Source organism: Vigna unguiculata, chromosome 2 (genome assembly GCF_004118075.2).
Source record: "Vigna unguiculata cultivar IT97K-499-35 chromosome 2, ASM411807v1, whole genome shotgun sequence".
Lineage (NCBI taxonomy): Eukaryota > Viridiplantae > Streptophyta > Magnoliopsida > Fabales > Fabaceae > Vigna > Vigna unguiculata.
This window is the reverse complement of record NC_040280.1, coordinates 16675283-16692081: the sequence shown is the minus strand read 5'-3', so window position 1 is coordinate 16692081 and position 16799 is coordinate 16675283. Positions and strand designations below refer to the sequence as shown.

The 16799-nt window shown below is 32.2% G+C and overlaps 1 long non-coding RNA gene across 11 annotated transcripts; it reads left to right on the top strand.

The window, feature by feature from the left end:
- Positions 1-8326: 8326 nt before the first annotated feature.
- Positions 8327-15924, top strand: LOC114167295. Of its 11 annotated transcripts, none has more exons than XR_003600168.1 (8): positions 8327-8836; positions 11873-12224; positions 12386-12437; positions 12915-12978; positions 13598-13680; positions 13797-15049; positions 15250-15428; positions 15511-15924. It is a non-coding gene; the product is annotated as an uncharacterized LOC114167295 (long non-coding RNA). The 11 variants fall into 11 exon arrangements; XR_003600181.1 differs by having other exon boundaries at positions 8329-8836; positions 11873-12437; positions 13610-13680; positions 13797-13847; positions 14967-15049; XR_003600167.1 differs by having other exon boundaries at positions 12386-12978.
- The last annotated feature ends 875 nt before the right edge of the window (positions 15925-16799 follow it).

The window sequence follows — 16799 nt, the reverse complement described above, 5'->3', positions numbered from 1 at the left end:
CTGTCACCAAGTTTTTAACATTTTTAGATTTACAGGTGGTTGTAACCACCACCAAATTTTTTTAAGTTTGTAGATTTATTGGCAGTTATAATCGTCGCCAAATTTTTTAAATTCGTGGGTTTGTTAGTGATTATAATCGCCACTAAATAACATATTAAACTAACGCTAAAATCTAAAATTTTAGTAATGCCACAACTATATTTTGCACTATGTGCATCACATCCCAATGTCAATTGAGAAGAAAGGGAGCACGAGAGCATACTTACGTGCCAGAAAACTTGATTCCAAAACGAAGATATAAAAACATTGGATTACACAATACCTAACCTTCAAGAAGAAGAAGAACTTAACCTTCAAAAAGAAGAACTGGAAAATTTTTCTTGCACGAAAGCATATGAAAATAAACCTTTAAACAAAATAGTGAAATGATAAAAATTGTACCTTTTGAAAATGAAACCTTTTGAAACTGATATTTATCCTTTTTGCCTGAAAACATCATGTTGATCTTCAAGAACTATTTGGTGTTCTCTTCAATAGCTTCTAGAAATTTTAGAAGAATAAATCAAAGAAGAAGAAGAAAATGAACAAAAGTTTAAACTTTAACATAAGAAGCAAAACATAAGCACATACAATAGAATACTTTACAAAAAAAAACTTTACTAAAAATTAAATTACAAAAATACAAGTAGAACAACATCATAATCTTCTTCTTTACGAAAACACACACTAATATGAAGTTGGGTTAAAGAACACTTAACCTTGAAGATGATATTTATCGAATAAGAAGCATAGGAAAATACTTTGATGAATGAAAACTATGGATACGAAAACAAAGTTGGGTTAAAAAAATGAGTACATACAACCTTTGATGAATAACAACTGAACAATTGAGAACAAAAGGTAGAATAGCCTATTTTGAAGAAGATGAATAGAGTTTGATTTTTTAAAACAACTTTATACAAAAATTAGAATCATAGTATATCCTCGTATAAAAAAAATGAACCTTTGAACAAGTAAGTTACCTTTTGATCCATAAGAATCATCTCCATATGTCATTTTGATCCAGAAAAATCCTTGTTTCCCATAATCGAGAGATCGATAATTCTGATTGCTAGTTTCAATGTTTCTCTATTTCTATCAATATCTTTGATCATATCAAGTTTCCTAACCATCTGCAAAAGCAAAATATAGACATGAGATCCATTATATAACTAATAAAAGAACAAACTTTTAACAAAAAAAAAACATCAAAGGTTGAAGCTTCAATATATAACAAAAAAAAATCAAGAAAGGTTAAAGCTTCAAAGTTAAAACATTGGAGCCTTACAACTTCAAAATAACAATCTACAAAAGAAAAACAAAGTAACCACAAATATAAGGTTGAAGCTTTCAACCAAAAAAATATAAAGAAACGTTTAAGCTTCAACATTGAACCAAACAAAAAATCAAGAAAGGTAAGAAAAATACTATGATAAAATGAAGGAACTAACTTTAAACCAACAAAATATAAGAAATCTTGCAACTTCAAGAAAACAATATACAAAGAAGATCAAAGCAACAAAAAACGTAAGGTTGAAGCTTTCAACCAAACAAAATCAAAAAAGGTTTAAGCTTTAAAGTAGGTTGAAGAAAAAAAATTCAACCAAACAATATCAAAGCATCTACAAAAGGAACCTTTCAACCAAACTATGAAAAAAGGAATGAACTAACTTTCAAGTAAGAAGGAAGAAGATGAATATGAACGTAGGAGGTGGAAAGCTTGGAAGATTGAAGGAAGAAGATGAATATGGAAGAAGGAGGTGCAAAGAATGATGAAGTGAGTATATGGAGTATAAAAAGAAGTTGACATGTGTCAGTTGGAGAAGTGATGTACGAAATTATGTAGAATGACCAAAAAACCACAAAAATGGACATTTGTCAAGAAAATAAGTTGGGGTAAATAAGTAATTTCATTAAGCTTAAGTTTTCCTAATTATATAGTAGATAAAAGGGTCAAAGTCTTGAGTTGACCAAAGGTATGTCTGCATAATCAAAAGATTGAAACAAGGGTTAAAGTGTAAAAATAAAAAAGTAGAAGCTTATCTAAGCAAAAATACAACTAGCTCTATATTTTTGTTTTGTTTTTCAAAAGAGAAAGAAAATTATTATTTATAGACACAAATATTATTTAAAAACTAGATTTTAACAACAATTTTTTGTAAAACTCTAATATTACATCTAAGACTAGAATATATGCTAATCCTACAAAATTACAAATTAATGAAATTTAAGAAGAGAATTTTAAAGAAGAAAAAGAAAGAAAATTGTGTGTTAACAATGATTCTTGATGAATCTTTGTTGTTATCTAATCATAAGGTTAGTTTAAAATTCTAATCGGGGTTTTGATTGGTTGTTTAGGTGATCTTGATGAAGGACGCTAATTTTAGCTATTGCATTGTCTGATTTCCAATTGATTGATTATTGTGTGTTGAATTTGTACTGGTAAGACAAATTTGTTTGTTTGTTGGTTGGTATTTGTTGGTTAAATGGGGCATAAAGATTCAAATGCAAAATTATGTGTATATGTGAGAAAATTGGGATTTTATGCATGTTTTTGTTTGATATAGAATGAGTAGTGAACTTGTGAACTAGATAATTATTGACTAGAATGGCATGTATTAATATGGTTTTCGAAATGTTTATGATATGTGTAAAGAATAAAATGCTTTACTAGTATGGCTGACATGGGTAAATTGTAGGTTTTTGTTATCTACAGACTAGTTTAGCTTTGGTAATCGATTACAACCCTTTTGATAATCAATTACTAGTTCAAAATTATTAAATTTTGAACAACATGAAGGAAAATTTTGGGATTTTTTATTTGAGGTTTGTAGCTAGAAAAGTATGTATTTTGGGAATGATAAATGTGGGTGATATGAAGTGTAAAGCATGTCAATGTGATGAAATAATTTTATATATATTTTATGGATATGTGTTATGAATATATGAATGAGGAGGTTATATCATATGAAATGGTTTCAGAGGAGTGTAATGAAATGTTTCATGGAGGTTAGTTCAATAGAAAGGAATGGGATATATTGTTTTGTATGTTATGTTTTGGTTAAATGGCCATATCTTTCCTAAGGAGGAAGGTTATGGTTGTAAGTATTGAAATGGGTGAAATGATAAAAAGGGGGTTGAATTGGCTAATTAAAAACTAAGGTAACTTTTAAAAGCTTAAAATAGTTTTAACTTGAATCAAATCAATCACGAAATGAGGATGCAAAAGTTACTGAACTACATACTTTCAACTGATAAAAATCAGAGACAATCGATTGATTTCACTAAAATGATACAATATTGTGCGAATCAACATATTAAATCACCAAAATAGTCGATTGAAAAACTGTAGAAATGCGAATTTGTGATTTAAACCAGAAAAAACATGAAAGATCAAATAAGATTGATTCAAATGAGTTATACAAACATGAGCAAAACTTTAGATCATGTAGGAACACACAAGAATATCCAAAAGATGGTTCAATTCAAATTTCTTTAAACTTTAAAGTGCTAAACAAGTGAGAAGAGTTAGAGACAAGCATAATGCTTTATACTGGTTCACTAAAATCTGAGCTACATCCAATTTGTCAAGGCAACCCGAGCCTGACTTTGCACTATTTCAAAAGATTTGCAAAGTTTCCAAGATTACACTTTCAAAATATGCAAAACTATAGCCAATGACTCTTGAATCATACAAGAATCAACACTACCACAACAAAACTACCTTTGCAGACCTGGAAAACCACAAGGCACAACCCAAAAGCTTGAGAAAGATCAAACATGAGTGGTGACACAACCTAGCCTACCAAACCTCTTCCTCCAAGCTTCAAAAACCAAGCCAAAAGCTCCAAGAATGATTCGAGATCAATCTTCAACAGCTGCACGTCTGTATGATCATGAAAGAGAGAGTATTTCACTGATTCCAGAAAGTTTTTGCGCTAAAAATGGTAGTTCTTCCTCTCTTTCAACAAAAGCATAATTTACAGTCAAATTGTTACGAAATTCAATAGGTTGATTTTTAAATTAATCGATTGATTTCACTTAAGTTAAGTGAAATGAGTGGATTCCAAAATAAATCAATTGTTTGAATTTGTAATAATTAAAACTACTACATCAAACCTTTTCATTTGTTAAAAAGTCATTCAATAGATTAAAAGACACCATTTAACCTGTTGAAAAACATTTCAACAGATTAAAAGACGCAACCAAGACCTTATACATATATACAATGCTAAATGGTCTACAATTTGAACTCCAATCTTCAAGCTTGTTTTCTTCACGACTAAACCAGATAGAGAGCACGCACACAAGGCTTGATCAACACATGAAACATCAAATCTTCACATATTCACCAATTTAAGCATGGTTGCAACATGTTCCAAAGCAATGGCTTCATGTATCTTCATCAAATCTTATAGCACCAAATCATCAAGGCTATTTGTGTTAATAATGGTAAGTTAGTTAATGGTATGCATTGACTATGTTATCCTTATACTCTACTAAACTCACAGACTTATGTAGAGGATAGGGTCTAGGTGGTGAAAAGTGAAGGAGGTTCATATAATTGGTTCTAAGGTTGGGGGCCTCTTTTCTTTTAAGTTATAAAGAATTTATCCTTTCACGAGGAGGAGGAAATTAGGTAGTATTACTAGTCTGAAACATTTGAGGTTTTAAGGATTTCAATTTCATTTGGTGACACGTGCATAACTTTTGAAGTCTGAGTCATTGCATAAATCTAGATATCGAGTCTAGTATTATTGTTTCGGTACACCTAATAAGTCTCACATCGCTTAGGAGTCGAGGTCAAGCGCAGTTTATATAATCCTTCATCCCTCCACCCTTTGAGGCACCTTTTATGGACAAAAGCATGACGGAGCTCCACACTCCAAAGCGGACAATACCTCGGGAATGCAATCATTATTTCTAACGATGTTGTCGAATGGACTTGGGTCAGGTTGGAACATTGGCGACATCTATGGGGACGACAACTCCCCTTGGCCTCGACTGAGGGCTTGTTCTAGTACACCCAATAAGTCCCACATTGTTTAGGAGTCGAGGTCAAATGCAGTTTATATACTCTTTCCTCCCTCCACCCTATGAGGAACCTTTTAAGGACAAAACTGCGATGGAGCTCCACGCTCCAAAGTGGACAATACCTTTGGAACGTGATGGTTGATCTTGGCAATGTTGTCAAACTTGCGGGGTTGGTCGAGATACGAAGTTATAAATTGTTTATGTATGTTCATGTTAGCATTCACTTATCCTCTTTTTGTGTGTCGTTGTGTGTTTTCTCTCCCTTTTATTTAAAATTTTATTTTTTGAGTTTTTTTATATAAATTATTTATTAAATTGTCAAAACTAATTTCATTTAACATTTTTTTTCAATAGATAATGAGGCTAATCCGTTTAATTTTTTATATATTTTTAATCATTATCATGAGTTTGAGAAAACATATTCGTCCTCATTATTAACTACTTATCCTTCTCTATTGTTGCTTACACCTACATTGTTATTATCTTATTCATTCAAAGTGCACCCACTTGTGTTGTCTAATTCATTTTTCTTGTCTTGTTTTTTATAAGTTTATTCATAACTTCTTTTTGTGATGCAATTAAAGTCTCAACTTTTTTCTTCTTATGAATTTTTGAATTGTTTGATTCAAATTTTCTAGTTGACATATCTATGTATTTTATATGAAATAAAAAATTATAATATATAAAACACTTCTAAAAATAAGTATATAAAAAAATGTATTAAAACAATAAAACTTGGTTCTGGTTGTCAAGAACTTAAACTCAACCATAGACTTGTAATATCTTAAAGTTTTAAGTCTCTTTCTTTTTCTCAAGTCTCAACTTTTTCATAAACCTGCAAAGTTTATTTCAAGATTAATCTTTAAAAAATATTACTATTTCTCAACTAGACCCCTGAACTCGAAACAAAAACAAACAAAAGAAATGCTTTTATAATCCTAATACAAATTCAATAAATAATAAAAACAACATCAACACAAATAGAAAAATAAATATACTAACCAGAAATAAGAATAAAAAGATTGGTACATACGAGCGGTATGAGATTCAAAAAATGAAATTTGTCAAAACACTCAGAAGAAGAATTCTAAAATAGAAGAAAGCAAGGAGAGGGAATGAGTAAAATTAATAAATGAGAAGTCAAAAAGAGATAAAAGAATAAAATAAAATCAAAATTGAAGTCACTTATAAAACTAGAAAATATAATCAAATTGAAGTCACAAAGAGATAAAATAAGAAAATAGAATCAAAACAGAAGTCACATAGAGATAAAGAATAGAATCAAAATTAAAGTTAGATAAAGATAAAAGAAAGTATAATCAAAATTGAAGTCATATAAAGAAAATAGAATCAAAATTGATTATAAGAGATTAAGGATAACTAATCATTCTTTTTTTCTTAATTAGACTTATAATTTATTGAAAAAAAGTTTTAACTCATTAAATATCACTTTTAATATGAGTAAAAATTAGCAAAAACTAATGATAATTTAATTGAATTTTATTTTCAAATATAAACTTATAATTAATTGAATAGAGGTATACTTGTACCATTTTTTTAGGCCTTTATCTTAAACATGAGTTCATAATTTAATAGAGGTATATATTAGTACTATTTTTTTAGGCTTTTTCCTTAAAGATAATTTTATAATTAACTTCATACATGAATATTAATACTAAAAAAAATTTTGAGGTATTTTTTTTGAGACCTAAAGTGAATGTTTTACCTATTTTACCCTTGAATCGATTATGGTGATAATCTGGTGTCATTTTGTATAAAAATTGAGATGTTTGTAGAAGGCTTTGAAAGAAATTTAATTGCTAAAGATTATCATTATTATTATGATTTTATATTTTTGTATATGTGAATCTAATCGCAATGTCAGGTATGTTCTATACTCAATCATCTAATTACCTGAGATAGTAGTAGCGTCTATTTTCTTAGGGTGCTACAATTTTACCTTTTTTAATTATTTTAATTCTATAGTCCTATGTATTTTTAGTTTATTTTTATGTAAAATAAAATATATAAAAATATTTTTTGTAATGTATAAAATTATATCCATATTTGTGTTAAATTATTATATTTAAATTATTTTTTACAATATTTTTAATGTTTTTTATTTTATAATATAAAGCATAAATATAAATTCTCTCTTTATAGTACAATTAAAAATATATCTAATTTCATTTATTGATATGAATTTTTTATTAAATCTTATTATATAATTAGAACTTTTAATTTTTATTAAATTATATTAAAATAAAACACGTATATATATATATATATATATATATATATATATATATATATATATATATATATATATATAAATAAAGATTTTCTAGTTCATTAATAGAATAAACACTTGATTTAGAAAGTAAAATTTAAATTTAGTTATGAAACAAAATATAATACATACAACACATATATATATATATATATATATATATATATATATATATATATATATATATTCAATAAAATAAAATGATAAAATTTAAATTTAATTTACTACAAATATTTTACCCAATAATATATTCTTTTTTTAAAAAGGTTAAATTAAATTTTATGTAATTAACATATTTTAATTACTTACAAAAATATTGAATTCATCAACTTTAATTTTTTAAAACTAGTGCATAAAAATAATTTTAGACAAGTTATATATTTCTTACCGTTAGTTATTTTATTCTGAAAATATAACTTTTAGACATAATTTTTTTAATATATATATATATATATATATATATATATATATATATATTTTGAATGTTTTTTATAAAAATATAAAAATAAAATATTCTTAGGCTGTGAGTACATATTTTATTTTTAATCGTATCAATATTTTAATTAGTGTAATAAAATTGAATAATTATTTTGAATATATATATTTATATATATATATAAATATTTTGTATTCTTTGAAGAAAATATTTTAAATGTAAAAAAACATGTTTAAGAAAATATTACAATATTCCTTAAAATATACATAATACAGTTCTTCAAAATTTAAATTTTATCAAAAGAAAAAAGAATTTGATGCAACTGGAAATAAGCTATTCATTAGTAGTTATCCATAGTCAACTAGGACTCAATCACAATTAGTTTATTTGTGTGCATTATTCTTTTGTGTAACACACACTACAAAAATTATTAATTTTAATGAGGGTTTATTAACGGAGGTTACAATAACTTCCAGTGATGGATGCACGTATCAGAGGTTTTATATAAACCCCGATAAGTTAAAGAGTATAATTATAGCAATTCTTAAATGTTTGAAAATTGTAATGAAGTAAAATTTCATTTCCCTTTCTGCAATACCATCTCTATCGATCTCATTTTTTCTTCTTCCTTAGGCCGTAGCATCAGAAATCGCGGTTCAATTTTCTCAACCACACTTTTGCTTCGCCTAACCCTTATACACCCCAACCACGATTTAATCTTCTTCCTCTCCTCCCTCACCTTCAAAATTTTCTATCACACTCCATCTCCGATACACACGACGACTCACAAATCTCATGCGTCACCTCCTTGCAGGTCGCTTGCATTGCATCTGGAAGTGCGCTATTGGCGAGAGTCAATTGACAATTGATCTCCTCCCTGAAGCTACTTGCATAAATGCTCTCAATAGAGCACAACCCTAACTCACTAGTCATTACCTCGCTCTTCCTCTCCTCCGTCGTCGATGTCGATGGAGCTCTGAATCTGGACCTCACCGGGCTAGCTAGATTGCTTGCGAGGTTCGAGAAGCTTCGCAAGTGTAAGATTTTGAGGATCCTTGCGGGAATGTTTTCCACTTTCTATAATGCTCTCCTAAAAGCTTTGTGAATCTTTATTAATGTAGCCTCTTTTCTTGTTTTTTTTTCTTCTTTATGTTTTCTATTACTTATGATTCATTGTTTTCAAAACAAACTCCACAGAGAAGCAGAATGTGTAAGACCAGTAGGATTTAATTAATTAAATAAATAATTAATTAATAAATGCGGGTGATAAAATGATTATGACATTAAATTATGGTTGGTATGACGTGGAAAAATACTAGCTTATGTGGTTGAGAGTACTTTGATTGTGTGAGAGGAATTGAGTTTGAGTCCTATGTATACCAACTTTTGGTGTTATTGTTTTATTATTTAAATCTATCGTGTTCTAGTATAATATCATAATTGAATTATGATTGTTAGCATGAAATATGAATTTGGCATGATGGTTTGATATGGATTTGGCAATTGCATGGGTATGGGTTCAAGTCTTGGGAAACCCAAATTAGACACTCTTTTTGCTAGTTTTGGGTTTGGCATGAAGGTGGAGGGTTAATGTAAACCCTAGAGAAAAATAGCAGCCAAGGGTGGCTGTAAAAACACCCCATAATGGGAGATTGAATGGTCATTAACACTCAAATTAAGTGGCAGCTTGTTTTTAACTCTTCCCCTAACCTTAAGTCCCATTTAAAAGGCCAAAGTGAAGTTTTGGAAAGGGTTTTGGAAATATTAGAGGTGGCACCAGAAACAAAGCACGAAATTTACTGAGATTAGTGAGTGGGAGTGAGTTTTGGGGTTGGTTGAGTGGAAGCCAAGAGGAGGATCATTGGTGATTGTTGGGAGCTCTCAAGTATTTCAATTTAAGCGAAGGAATTCCAGGTTAGGGGAGCTGGACTCCGTAATTTTTATGCTCATGATTAACAATGTGTAATTGTATGGTATATTGGATGTTTGTGTTCTGTTAAATTCTTATAATTCTGCGTTTCTTGAATTGTAATTGTAATTGTAATTTCACATGTTTCTGGGTTCCTGGAAGAGGAACCGCCTGGCGGCACACTCTCGGCCGCCAGGCGACGCAAGCGTCTTAGCCATTTTTCTAGGTTGCTGATGAAGCGCCTGGCGGGAGTGGTTGAACCGCCAGGCGACGCGGGGTAGTTTAACTCGTTTTGAGTTTTCTGGAATTCTGGGTTAAATCTGATCGGGGCAAAAGTCAGTGGGGAATCTTATAGAGTGATGATGTTCAGCAACAGTAGGTATAATCACCTAATTAATGGCTTAAATGAATGGAACAATGTGTATAAGCTTAGGGTTGAAGGTGTGATATCTTTGATTACTATTTGAGCTGAATTACCGTGAATTGGACATAGGAATAATGATCAATGTGAATAAATATGCCTAAACCCTAAACCGTGAATTGGACATAGGAATAATGATCAATGTGAATAAATATGGAATTGTTATTATTGTGCTTGGACTGGGATTGCATTGTAGTCGAAATTCACAAAGATGGAGAAATGGTGGGGTTTTGGGTCCAGGAAAAATCTGGAAAAAATGTCCAGATGGTTAGCACCGCCTGGCGGCACGGGGGCTGGCCGCCAGGCGCCAGCGCAGTGGCAGTGCTGCTGCAGGTTGAATTTGTCGTGCGCTGAGGTTGGATTCTGTTTCCGTTGGGTTAGGATCGGTAGATGGAATTTTTGTGATATTTGGAAAGGTTTGATGATGGAGTCGTGTATGTACTACGAGGGTGGGAATTTCCTTAGGAGGTAGTGATATCAAATATTAGAGGTTTTTCTATATAATGGCATAGTAGAGATTCTGAATACTGGTTAAGTTGGGTACAAGGGGGTTTAGTGAATTGACCAATTATTGTGAATGTGAGTTCCAAACAATGAAATAGGCTTGGCAACAACTTAATGGTAAAGAATCTAAGAGTACTAATAGGTTAAGAAGGAAGGAGTTTAATATAATAATTGAATGGGTTCTGTTACCAAAAGAAGGAGTGAGGATTTGACCTCACCATTGTTAGTAACCATTTAAGTTAGATGATATCGGGGATTGAGCAAATGGAAATGAGGTACGAAACTGTGCTAGACTTGAGTAGAAAAACCAGTATGCGCTGTACTGTCATGGCGCCTGGCGGTGGGACCTGAACCGCCAGGCGGTAGCGGGATCACAGTGGGGTCTCGAGGCTTGGTGCGCTTGGCGGCGGGGGCAGTCCCGCCAGGCGGTCTCTATGGCGAGAGAAATTTTAAGGCGCTGTGCGCCTGGCGGTACATGACACCCGCCAGGCGGTCTGGAAGCTGGCAGCGCCTAGCGGTACGTGTCACCCGCCAGGCGATTTGTACTACTGCAGCTTAGAATTTTGGTTGTGTAATTGTGATCTACAAGGCGTCTAGCGGTGCTTTAAAGGTGGGATTGCTGGTGTTCCTTGAGTTGTGGCTCGAAACGTATCCCTTGAGTTGTGGCTCGGGATAGGGGATAAGCACGTGGAATTCCTTGAGTTTTGTGGCTCGGAATAACATCTCTTGAGTTGTGGCTCAGGATGGCGGATGAACACGAGGAACCCTTGAGTTGTGGCTCGGGTTGGTGAGTGTTGCCGGTGTGAGTGTGGTGGTTGTGGCCAGTACGGATGGGTCCAGATAGATTGCCCTCCTCAGTTGTTGGCTGACGAGTTTGGTAGTCTTGGGATGATACGGACTATGTTCGTATATGGGAACTCTACCTGGCGTTACGGTGTATGATCCGTACATGATTTTCCGCACGTGCTCTATCGGTTGTGGCCGATAGGTATGGCAGCATGTCACCTTGAAGTAATCATTAGACGATGTAGAACACGAATAATCTGATTGGGGGTCAGCTGGTAGGAATTAATGTATAGAACAATGTGGGCTGTTAAGTTATGTATAGTGATATGTGTGTGTGTAGATATATATGTCTGTAACATTCTATATATGATTTATCTGTTAAGCTCACCCTATCTGCGTGTATTTGACGATGATCGTGTACGCGGTACACGGGAACATATGTTGTTGATGCAGGTGGCTCAGGTGAAGCTTAGTCACGGAGAGGGGTTCGACTTGGGAAATTCTTATGTTTTCTTTATTGCTTTTGGAAACAGTTGTAAACCCTGATGGGTGTTTTTATAACATGGTTCTTTTAGTTTTTGGAACGGATGGTTATGAACTTAATTTGCTCATTTAATAAATTTTAAATTTTTCCCGCATTTTGGGAAAATGGGGTATTACTAAATGTGTTGTTATTTAATTATTTCTTTTATTTTATTTATAAATCCGTAATATCCTGACGGGATGTTACAGAATGTTGTAAAACGAGGATGGGATGCTCAAGTTCTTGGTGGAGCCTCTCATAAGTTCAGACTTTTGCTTGCAAGTAAAATGTCTTTGTTCAAATCATAATAGGATTTTCCATAATATTGTAATTTATGGAAATCCATAATATTTCTATCTGTTTATTTTGTTATTAATGGTGAATGATGGAACTATGTAATACATGAGAATTATGAATTACTAACTTCCTTGCCAAAATTGTAGGGTGATGAATGCAAGTACCCTTGTTCTCGTGTAATCAATCCGACAAATTCAGGTAGCTCTATCAAAACATACTTTTTTTATTCTTTGCATTTTAAATGAAAATGGAGTTTTCTGAATTGAAAATTAATTTGAAGCCTTTCCTCCTTTCTAGCTATTTGTTAAATGGTGTAGTGTCCTCGTTTATACGTACTTCTTAAGTTAATCATTGTTGGTCTATTTTGTTTTGGATTCAGCATTCAAGCTCTTTTTGAATGCTTGGGTTTGTTAAAGACTTATGTCCTTCCGTTGTACCTTATAAGACTAAAGAAAATTAGGAAAGGAAATAATACATGAATACCAAGTTCCTCACTAGCAAACATACCTCACCTCTCTGTTAAGACAAAATGTGCAGAAAATAACTTTGGAGTTTATGCACAAATCTGGAAATAAATTAGTTGGAACGAAGTATGGAGAAGATAGTGGAAGTGGTTGAAGGCTTGAAGTTTGTGTATATGCGTATTTACTTATGTGATGATTGGTAATTTCTTAGTTGGAACGTGGTTGAAGGCTTGAAGACTGCACAAGGAGCAATAAATTTAATCTGCTTCATGATGGTGATCACTTTTCTTTAATCATATCTGTTTGGTAGCAATAGTGGTTAACGATGTTTTGTGTTTTAATTCACTTTCATGGTTTCCTCTCCAGTCATTTCATTTTCATCTTTTTCTTTCTCTTTCTCTCTTTCCTCCTCAATCACTATGAGCTATAATGTCTATCTTTTTTCATCTTACTTTGAGTGTTAGCCAAAAAGTGAACAGAGACATTGTGAGAGTGCTAACTTTTAAATTTGCCATCTCAATTACTCAACTTCCTGCTAACATGTTGTATTCATTATGCTAGCTGCAGTATATTGCTTTCTCTTATAATGAAAGAGAAAGAAAACATTACTTCTCTCTCACAACCTCATTAACCAATTTGTTTTCTTATTGTAGTGCTGGTGCATGGAACCACCTTTCCATTGAATGTGATAGCTTCAATTCTCTAATATATATATATATATATATATATATATATATATATATATATATATATATATATATATATATATATATATATATATATATATATATATATATATATATATATATATACACATATACACATATACATACTTTAACATTGACAATTGTGAGTCACAGACACACTCTATTTACGTCGTTAATTCTTGTTTAGCTTTTGGCATAGTTAATTTAAATGAAGAACACGAGTCTTACAGCTATAGGCCAGCCTGAAGTTTTCCGTTATACTTTGAGAAGGTATGAGAACACAATGATTCAAACAATGTTATGCCACAACTGGCACATGTTAATTTGTGATACATCATTAGTTAGATAAGCTTGTGGAATTTTAACAAAATTCCTTATAAATGCAGGACTTAATGGAATCAAAGATGTTTATGTTGAGTAATTACTCACTCGATTTGGTAAGGTTTTATTAACTCTGTCTTATTTTATCCAAAAGGTCAAATTGTCTTAAGTAGATGATTCTCATCTAGTGTTTTATTAGCTTAAATAATCTATATTGTTGTAGATGTAACAATACTTTATTTGGATTGTTTTCCCTTTTCAGTGGCGTTCTTGTTCTGTCTATAAATTGTTTTAAAAATTATTGATGTGGTATGAAATTATTGGAAATTATAATAGGTGGCACTGACAATAGGAAAGATTTGTTATGAAATTCCATCAATATTTGGTAGATATATGCTTTGTTGTCCTCCTCCATCCAAAAGAGGAAATTTTTTAATAAAGGGCTTGCTAGCAAGATAAAACTTGAATTTGTTAAAATAATCCTAGAAAAATTATGAGTATACTTAATACGAAGGTCCAAATTGATGCTCTATCTATATGGTATCCCTTTTTCGTTATCTCGCTTCTTTATCAAGCATTATTTACTATAGGATAAACTTCGAAAGTCACGAAAATATTCCTCAAATAAGGAATGAGATTTATGTTATTTAGTGAGTTTGATATTTGGCTGTGTTGGCATAACCCATCTGATAAAGTATAACCTTGATGATCGAGGGATCATTCTTTCAGCTTGGAATCCATTTGATCTTAAATTGATGGTACTCCCCCCTTGCCACATGTTTGTGCAGGTCTGCAGCTATATTTGGGTTTATCTTAGAATAATTATCTCTTTCTCTCGTTTACCTTTCATGAAGTTTTTTCAACAAAAAAATTCCTGCAATTGTACGTATAAAATGGGGAATTGTCGTGTCAAATGTATCAGCAATCTGCAACAATTATCTTACCATTCACAGAAGTAGCATTAGTAATTGCGTACTATGTTTATCATAAAAGCTAAGCTCAATGAATTAGTTGTTATGTTTATGTGCAACAACATTTCAAATTTTGTAAAAGAAAACTTAGTTCTTTACTGAACATTTTTAGGATTAGAGATAAATATGTAAAGCTCAAGAAAAGTATCCATTTAAAGTTTCAGTTCTTTTTCTACCATCAACAATATTGTGAACCATGTGGTGCAAGAGTCAAAGATCAACACATATGCCAACTTTATAGATGATGTGGTTAAGCATGTGCAGTTATGGAATGTTGCGTTTCAAAGTACTTCTCCTAGATGGATTCACTCTGTTTATTTGGCTGCCATTGTTGCATACTATGCCAGGTACATTCCTATTCTCATGCTTCTCTTGGTTACCTTTGATAAGTAATCTTGACAAGTATTTTGACGGTGAAAAGGGAAGATGTGAAAAATGGTGGTTCCCCCTTTACTGATAAAAAACTATTCATTTCTGCAGCTGTAAAAGAATTTTTTTTGTTTTATGTTCGTTGTGTTCTTATTTATACCTACTCTGTCTTTCTCAGGGAGGTGGAGGCGGGGTTGATGGAGTACAAGCCAGATATAATCATCAACGCCCATCCCTTGATGCAGCATATTCCATTGTGGGTTTTGAAATATTGATCAGAGGGCTGGACCAGGTACGATAGCGGAAGCATTGATCAGAGGGCTTCCCATAATTCTCAACGACTATATCCCAAGACAGGTGAGTGGTTAAATTGGGTTTTCTTCTATTATTTCTACTGTTCCATGTTGATTCTAAGATGTTAGTGGGGTAAAAACTTCAGGAGAAAGGTAACGTGCCGTACGTGGTTGACAATGGAGCTGGTGTGTTCACGCGTAGTCCTAAGGAAACAGCAAAAATGGTGGCAGAATGGTTCACCACGAAATCAGATGAGCTGAAAAGAATGTCAGAGAAAACACATAAATTAGAACATCCAGAGGCGGTGTTTGACATCGTGAGGGACATTGATGAACTTGCTAGGCAACGAGAGCCATCAAATTTTCCATACCTGTTGACCTCGTCGTTTACTAGCCTAATTTAATTCATTATTTGTGATTCTTTCATGGTAGCTTTCTTCCATTTAGAATTCACTTGTACAGTTAGCTCTATTTATTTATATCATTCTTTATCTATGCTAAAATTCAATTGTAGTAAACAAGTATGCTTGTGTGGTTGTGAGGAGATGCTTTGCCCGTAATTGCAAGAATGTTTGAATTCTACACTATATTTTTTTTCATTTTTTTTTTCGTAATTCTATCTAACGGTCAATTTTGGCCTAGTAGGGGGCTTCTTTACCGTGCGATACAATAAGCAAAATCATTATCATATTTAACTAGGATTTTTAGATTTGTCGGGTTCATGAACCAAAAAAAAAAAAGAAGCATTGGTGTAGATTTTCAACTTTAAGAAGCATAACTCATTTAGCTTGAGTTAAAATGAAGAAAATTATATCTTTATTATAAGCATGAAAACGTTGGAATCGCATTAAAAAAGTGAGCTATTATAGACATGCAATCTATATTTTGTGCTTGGCTGGCTCCTAAGATATCATAGGCTTTCTAGCTCTAATGTCTACATGTCTTGGTTGTCCTCTATTATAACTTCATTGCATTAACCATAATAAGGTTTTTAATTAGTAGGAATATATTATAAAACAAGGAAAACAAACTACTAGAAAACTTGTCCAATTACCCGCCGGTAAATACCAGGGGTTCCAGAACCGCCGATAGATACCAGGGGTTTCAAAACCGTCGGTAAATACCAGGGGTTTCAGAACTACCGATAAATACCAGGGGTTTCAGAACCCCCGGTAAATACCAGGGGTTTCAAAACCGCCGGTAAGTGTTGCTTTACTAGGGGTTAGTCAAAACCGTTGTATATGTTAATGACGTTGGTTTTTCTAGGGGAAAAGCAAACTGCGGGTAACGCCTTTAGCGGGGTTTAAACCCCCGAAAATGCCAAAAATAACCCCTGTTAAAAATAATTTTTCTTGTAGTGATAATCATAGTAGGAAGAAATACAATCATAAATTAGGGTAAGCTAGTATATTTTAAAAAATAAATACTTATAATT